Genomic DNA, 8250 nt, shown 5'->3' on the forward strand with positions numbered 1-8250 from the left:
AACATGGTTCCCTCTAGGCTATGCGGGAACACGGCCACGCTGTTTAACAGGTTTGGGCCCCTCATCTTAGAAAAGATGTGCTGGCATTGGAGAGGAGGTTCACAAGGATGATTCCGGGAACGAAAGGGTTATCATATGAGGAACGTTTGATGGCTCTAGGTCTGTACTTGCTGGAATTCAGAAGGATGAGGGGGGATCTCACTGAAACCTTTCAAATGTTGAAAAGCCTAGCCAGAGTAGATGTGGAAAGGATGTTTCCCATGGTGGGGGAGTCTAGGACAAGAGGGCACAGCCTCAGAATAGAGAGGCGTCCATTTAAAACTGAGATGTGGAGGTATTTCTTTAGCCAGAGGGTGGTGAATCTGTGGAATTTATTACCACAGGCAGCCGTGGAGGTGTATTTAAGGCAAAGCTTGATAGGTTCTTGATTGGCCACAGGTTATGGAGAGAAGTCCAGGGAGTGGGGCTGAGGAGGGGAAAGAAAGGATCAGCCATGATTGAATGGTGGAGCAGACTCGATGGACCAAATGGCCTAATTCTGCTCCTAAGTCTTATAGTGAAGGAAATGCTCCTTTCACATAACCATCATTGATACATAGCTGGAAATTTCTTCTGTATAGTTAATAAAATGTTGAACTTATTTCAATGTAATTTTGAAATCTATAATGTGAAATACCCTGCAATTGTGTTCATAAATATATTCCATAAATTTTCTATGTAACAAACACACTACAACCTGTACTTTGAAACATTTTACAGCTTCAACATAATTACATTGTCAGTGTTTTGAGTTACAACCTTGTTACAAAGGTGAGGCCAGGTGAGGGAGAAGGCGGGGTGTGTGGGGGAGGTGCGAAGCTATGAGGTAATAGGTGAGGTCAGGTGAGGGAGAAGGAGGGGTGTGTGGGGGAGGTGCGAAGCTATGAGGTAATAGGTGAGGTCAGGTGAGGGAGAAGGAGGGGTGTGTGGGGGAGGTGCGAAGCTATGAGGTAATAGGTGAGGCCAGGTGAGGGGGGAAGGTGGGGTGTGTGGGGGAGGTGCGAAGCTATGAGGTAATAGGTGAGGTCAGGTGAGGGAGAAGGAGGGGTGTGTGGGGGAGGTGCGAAGCTATGAGGTAATAGGTGAGGTCAGGTGAGGGAGAAGGAGGGGTGTGTGGGGGAGGTGCGAAGCTATGAGGTGATAGGTGAGGCCAGGTGAGGGGGGAAGGTGGGGTGTGTGGGGGAGGTTGCGAAGCTATGAGGTAATAGGTGAGGCCAGGTGAGGGGGGAAGGTGGGGTGTGTGGGGGAGGTGCGAAGCTATGAGGTAATAGGTGAGGTCAGGTGAGGGAGAAGGAGGGGTGTGTGGGGGAGGTGCGAAGCTATGAGGTAATAGGTGAGGTCAGGTGAGGGAGAAGGAGGGGTGTGTGGGGGAGGTGCGAAGCTATGAGGTGATAGGTGAGGCCAGGTGAGGGGGGAAGGTGGGGTGTGTGGGGGAGGTGCGAAGCTGGGAGGTGATAGGTGAGGGAGAAGGAGGGGTGTGTGGGGGAGGTGCGAAGCTGGGAGGTGATAGGTGAGGCCAGGTGAGGGGGAAGGTGGGGTGTGTGGGGGAGGTGCGAAGCTGTGAGGTGATAGGTGAGGGGGGAAGGTGGGGTGTGTGGGGGAGTTGCGAAGCTGGTACCGGGGGCAGCGCCTCAGCAGCTGGAGGCAGTTGTGCTGCACCGGGACTGGCTAGCCCACGGTCACCACCGACCCAGTGAGGCTGGAGGAAGGAACTGCCTCTTGCCCCTCCAAATAGAGCCTCCCATGGGGAGGGAGGGGTGCGTACGTGTGCTACAGGCACCCCACAGCACCCCAGGCGGCAGCGTCGACCACCACCGGACTTTTGGACTTTGTTGCCGGGGATGGCTGACTCCTCAGGTGGGGGCGGTGTAGTGCTCTGTGGGGAGGGCATGGTTGACACCCATCCCAGCATTCTTATTGGCCAGCGCTATTTATTGTTCTTGTTTTAACACGCGTTCGCGGGATTACGGTGGGATGTTCAAGTTAGTCTATTGCTTGCTACATTTTGGCTTGGGTTATTCAAGTTCTCCACTTGTGTGTTTGTGGGTCACCGACTGTAACCGGGGTTGTGATAATCACCTCCCCACCTCCCCCCCCCCCCCGTCTGTCTGAGACTGAGTGGGTTCTCAGCGCCCCCTTATTGCAATAAAACCGGCTGTAGAGTTAAATGTCCTTTCCTCATCTGTCATCACCGACTCAATATTTTCCTCGACCGCCGTACCAGGCAGTTCATTCCACGACGCTCGTGAGAAATTATTCGCTCCTTTTATCTTTGCAACAGTGCAGGCTGAGGAGCCTGTCCCTCTGCCTTCCAGTTCCATGCTCGGGAGGGGCATGATGGGAGGGGGAAAGCTGAAAGGAGACTTACAAGAGAGGGACAGGTGCTGAGAGTGCCGGGGGGAGTGATGGATACGATAGGAATGGATAAGGGACAGGAGCGTGATGGGAATGGTTTGGATTGGCATCATGGCCAGCACAAGCATTGTGGGCCGAACGGCCTGCTCCATAGTGCTCTGTGTTCTAAGAACCTACCGTCCCAGCAATAGTGAGCTCCCACTCTGTCACTGGTCAGTATATTTTGGGTATGAATCTCCTCCATGGCCTCCAGCACAGGTTCACCGCAAGGCTGTGTGCTTGGCCCCCCAGCTCTACTCGCTTTCACTTGTGACTGTGCGGCCGAGCACGGCTCCGACGTCGTATACAAGTTCGCTGACGACGCCACTGTCGTCGGCCGAATCGAAGGTGGTGACAAATCAGCGTACAGGAGGGAGATCGAAACAACCACCTCTCGCTCAATGTCAGCAAGACCAAGGAGCTGATTATTGACTTCAGGAGAGGGAAACCAGGGGTCCGTGAGGCCAGTCCTCATCAGAGGATCGTCCCGGTCCCAGGATCCACGTTCTATTGTGAAGAAAGCATGGCAGTGCCTTTACTTCCTTAGGAGTTTGCAGAGATTCGACATGACATCTAAAACTTTGACTAACTTCTATAGATGTGTAATGGAGAGTGTTTTGACTGGCTGCGTCATGGCCTAGTATGGAAACACCAATGCGTTTGGACAGAAAATCCTGCAAAAGGTAGTGGACTTGACCCAGTCCGTCACGGGTAAAGCCCTCCCCACCATTGAACACATCGACATGAAACACTGTCGTAGGAAAGCAGCATCCATCGTCAGGGATCCCCACCACCCAAGCCGTGCTCTCTTCTCGCTGCTGCCATCAGGTAGAAGGTACAAGAGCCTCAGGACTCACACCACCAGGTTCAAGAACAGTTACCACCCCTCAACCATCAGGCTCCTGAACAAAAGGGGATAACCACACTCACTTGCCCATCCATTGAGATGTTCCCACAACCAACGATCTCACTTTAAGGACACTTTACCTCACGTTCTAGTTATTTATTGCTATTTATTTATATTTGAATTTGCACAGTTTGTTGTCTTCTGCACCCTGGTCGATCTTTCATTGATCCTGTTTACAGTTACCATTCTATAGATTTGTTGAAGATGCCCGCAGGGAAATGAATCTCAGGGTTGTATATGGTGACGTACACGTACTTTGATAATAAAATTTACTTTGAACTTCCACATAACATTGTCAATATGTTTTCTCTGGGGCCCTATATAATAGGAGCAAGACAATTCTACGCTTGTACTCGGACTCTTCTGCGATAAATCCTAATGTGCTGTTTAACTTGCTGAACGTCCAGCGTTAACTTTCGTTGACTCACATCCTGATTACCCTCCATTGATCGAGCTTCCATCCACGTGTCCCGATCTCTCCGTGGGACAGTTCCCCCTTCCCTCGCGCTGCACCCCTCTCTCAATAGTTCAATAGTTTAATTTAAGATCAGAGAATGTATACGGGATACAACCTGAAATTCTTACTCTTCGCAGACATCCGTGAAACAGAAAAAACCCCCAAAGAATGAATGAATGACAGAAAATGTTAGAACCCAACCTCTCCCACCCCCTCCCCCACGCACAAGCAGTGGAAAAAGCATCGACCCTCCCCCCACTTGCTGCAGGAGAAACAAGTTCTGGAAACAACAATGAAGAATCCTTCACACTGCCGTAGAAGCCAGCGGCGTGATGGCAGTAAGTAAGTTACGTTCCTATTAAGTCTCTCACCTCTCGCTTTAAACCTGCGGCCTCTGGTTCCTTGGCTTCCCCATCACAGGAAAGCCGAACGTTGACGATGGGATCTCACTGCGCACAAACTGGCCGCCCGGTGTATCGGAAACCAAACGTGCAGGTCAGGCAGCATCTCTGGAAAGAGCATCCACGGCTTCCGTTCTGAGACGTTTCAGCCATGCAGCCTTTTCTCGTTACGGCTCCGTCCTTCGACCGTCACCTCGGGTCTAGCCCTCTGACAGTGCAGCACTCCCCCAGCACCACCCTCTGACAGTGCACTTGGTACTGGCCCTCGGACGGTGCAGATCTCCCTCAGCACCGCCCTGCGACCGTCACCTCACTACTAGCCCTCTGACAGCGCAGCTCGCCCTCACCACTACCCTTCGACAGTCCTCTCGATACTAGCCCTCTGACCAGTACAGTCCCAAGCCAAATGGCCTGCCTCACCTCGGGGGAGCCACACTGAGCACAGTGGAGGAGATCTCCCGCAGACGCACCCCCCCACCAGTCTTTCTCCCCCCACAGCGCCACCTGCTGCCCAGCTGTCCCCACGTGGCTCCCTCCGATGGCCTCTGCTCGAAATGCAATACTCAGCGGGGTACGTCCGTGCCCACGTAGCTGAGGACAAAGGCCACACAGCTTCTAAAGGTAACAAAAAGATGTTTTGAGACTGATAGGCATGGCAGGGGTATAAATGCCGTGGGAATACTTTAGTTTAATCTGTGTTAGCCTTGTTTTGCCTCGCTTTTGTTAGTAATGCTGGAGTTGTGGTTTTAATTTTTAATATATGTATTTTTGTAAAAAAAAACTAGCATACACCCTTCTTCTACACCCGCTCCAAAGCTTCCAGATCTGCCCGGTAACTCAACGACAAAAAACTGCTCTGTTGGTCGCGTGAGATTGGTTCGTTTATTTGTTCTATGCCTCGCGTCTTTCGGGTAGATGGAGCTCGTCAGCCTGGGAAGGCAGTCCGCCTGAGAGAGCGAAAACTCTGATTTCAAACCTCCGCTGCCTTGCGGCCATACCCACTCACGGGAAAGGCTTCGGGAGTAAACCCTGAGGACAAATCCGGAGCTGGAGTCCCTATAAGGCTGTCTGGCATTGCCTTCAACCTCATTCTGGCAAGTCCTGCGACGTCACCCTGTATCGGCCCTTGCCCTTCCCTTGGGCAACATTGGTGGTGTGGAGAGGGGAGACTCGCTGCATAGGCAACTGCCGATCTTCCATAGAACCACAGAACATTACAGCACAGAAACAGGCCTTTTGGCCCTTCTTGACTGTGCCGAACCATTTTTCTGCCTAGTCCCACTGACCTGTACCTGGACCATATCCCTCCATACCCCTCTCATCCATGTACCTGTCCAAGTTTTTCTTAAATGTTAGAAGTGAGCCCACATTCACCAGCTCATTCCACACTCCCACCACTCTCTGCGTGAAGAAACCCCCCCAATGTTCCCTTTAAACTTTTCCCCCTTCACCCTTAACCCATGTCCTCTGGTTTTTTTCTCCCCTGGCCTCAGTGGAAAAAGCCTGCTTGCATTCACTCTGTCTATACCCATCATCATTTTAGAAACATAGAAAATAGGTGCAGGAGTAGGCCCTTCGGCCCTTCGAGCCTGCACCGTCATTCAGTATGATCATGGCTGATCATCCAACTCAGAAACCTGTACCTGCTTTCTCTCCATACCCCCGATCCCTTTAGCCACAAGGGCCCTATCTAACTCCCTCTTAAATATAGCCAATGAACCGGCCTCAACTGTTTCATGTGGCAGAGAATTCTACAGATTCACCACTCTCTGTGTGAAGAAGTTTTTCTTCATCTCGGTCCTAAAAGGCTTCCCCGTTATCCTTAAACTGTGACCCCTCGTTCTGGACTTCCCCAACATCGGAAACAATCTTCCTGCATCTAGCCTGTCCAATCCCTTTAGAATTTTATACGTTTCAATAAGATCCCCCCTCAATCTTCTAAATTCAGTGAGTTATTTTATACACCAATTTTACACACCTCTATCAAATCTCCATACGACCCTGCCCAGGCTTGCGCCCTGGAGAGCTCAGGCGCAGATCCATGGTCTCGTGAGACTAACGGATGCCTCAATTACGCATCGTGTCTTGGTCTTTCCATGACCACGACTGCTCTTGGCAAGTTTTTCTACCGAAGTGGTTTGCCATCGCCTTCTTCTGGGCCAGTGTCTTTACAAGACGGGTGACCCCAGCCATTATCAATACTCTTCAGAGGTTGTCTAGCCTGACGTTGGTGGTCACATAACCAGGACTTGTGATGTGCACCGGCTGCTCGTACGACCGTCCACCACCTGCTCCCATGGGTTCACCTCACCCTGATCAGGGGGGCTAAGCAGGTGCTACACTTTGCCCAAGGGTGACCTGCAGGTTAGCGGGAGGGAAGAAGCGCCTACACTACCTCGGTAGAGGCTAGTTCTGTGTGAAACTAGGCAGAACAAACCTGAATTTGCCTTGAAATTTAGAAGATTGAAAGGTGGCTTTAATGAAAGTACTTACAGAGCCGATCACTGGAGCGCCAGTAATAAGGGTTCGGCCTCAAAGCAAGAGGTCGGCTGTTTGGGAGAAGGGTGAGAAACGTGAAAACAGCGGTCAGAACAAAATCCGCGGACGCTGAAAATCCAGAGCAACACAGACAAAATGCGTGGAAGAACCTCAGCCGGCCAGGCAGCATCTGTGGGAAAGAGCAAACGCCGATGTTTCAGGCCGAGACCCTTCAATCCGGACTGGAATAAAAGAAAAGTCAGAGCAAGAAGCAGGTGGGAGGGGAGGAAGAAGTGCAAAGTTGCAGGTGATAGGTGAAACCAGGAGAGGGCGAGGAGTGGAGTAAAGAGCTGAAAAGTCAATTGGTGAAAGAGATAAAGAGCTGGAGAAGGGGGAAATCTGATGGGAGAGGACAGAAGACTAAGGAAGGAAAGGAAGGGGAGGAGCATCAGAGGGAGGTGATGGGGCAGGTGAGGAGATAGGGTAAGAGAGGGAAATGGGGATGAGGGAATGGTGTGGGGGGAGGGGACCAATTACCAGAAGATAAAGAAAGCAATGTTCACACCATCAGGTTGGAGGCTACCCAGACTGAATATAAGGTGTTGCTCCTCCACCGAGTGTGGCCTCATCGTGGAAGTAGAGGGGGCCATGGACTGACACATCGAAATGGGAACGAGATGCAGGATTGGAATTGGAAGTAGAATTGAAAATGATGATGAATCTCCAATGGGGCTGTGGAGGTGCAGACACTGAGTTGCTTGGGACAGAGACGGGTAGATTTTTGGAAATGAGTGGAATTCATAGGAGGAGGAGAAAATGGTGGCGCGATGCAGCGTGCACGCCTCTCCGGAGAATGGATATCCGTTCCGTGTAAGTAGGGGATCCGTGCACGATCCTGATTTGATGGAGGCAGACGTGAGAGCGTGGAGGAACATCTGGAGAAACTTCTGAAATGCCCGCTTCGCTGCCGCTGCTACTGTGCGGTCCGGAATCTCCGGAGGAGAAGGCCTCCGAGACCTCGGCTTTGCTCATTCCGGCGGCCAGGACGGGGTCGAGGGCGCTCGGGAGGCTGTAACGGAGGGGCTGGCCCTCGGCTTTGCTCGTTCCGGCGGCCGGGACGAGGTCGAAGGCGCTCAGCAGAGGATGGAGCTCAGGAGGCTGTATCGGAGGGGCTGGCCCTCGGGAGGCTGTATCGGAGGGGCTGGCCCTCGGCTTTGCTCGTTCCAGCGGCCGGGACGAGGGTCGAGGGAGCTCGGCAGAGGATGGCGCTCGGGAGGCTGTATCGGAGGGGCTGGTCGGAGGCTTGAAGTTTTCGGATGGACTCAGAGTCTGCTGTCGTCGGGTGCTTCAGCTGTCGGTGCCTGGAAGTTTATGGCAGGGAGAGTTTCTCCCTTTGCTGCCTGATTGGACTATTGGAGTCGATCGAGACTTGAGACTTTTAAACCGCGCCCGTGGTCTGCGTCTATCAAATTACAGTATTGCTTTGCACTGCTGTAACTATAGCTATAATTATGTGGTTTTGTCAGTGTGAGTCTTTGGTTTGTCCTTTTTTTTGTTTCTGTGATATCACTCTG

The sequence above is a fragment of the Hemitrygon akajei genome, chromosome 28 (genome assembly GCF_048418815.1).
Source record: "Hemitrygon akajei chromosome 28, sHemAka1.3, whole genome shotgun sequence".
NCBI classification, from domain to species: Eukaryota; Metazoa; Chordata; class Chondrichthyes; order Myliobatiformes; family Dasyatidae; genus Hemitrygon; species Hemitrygon akajei.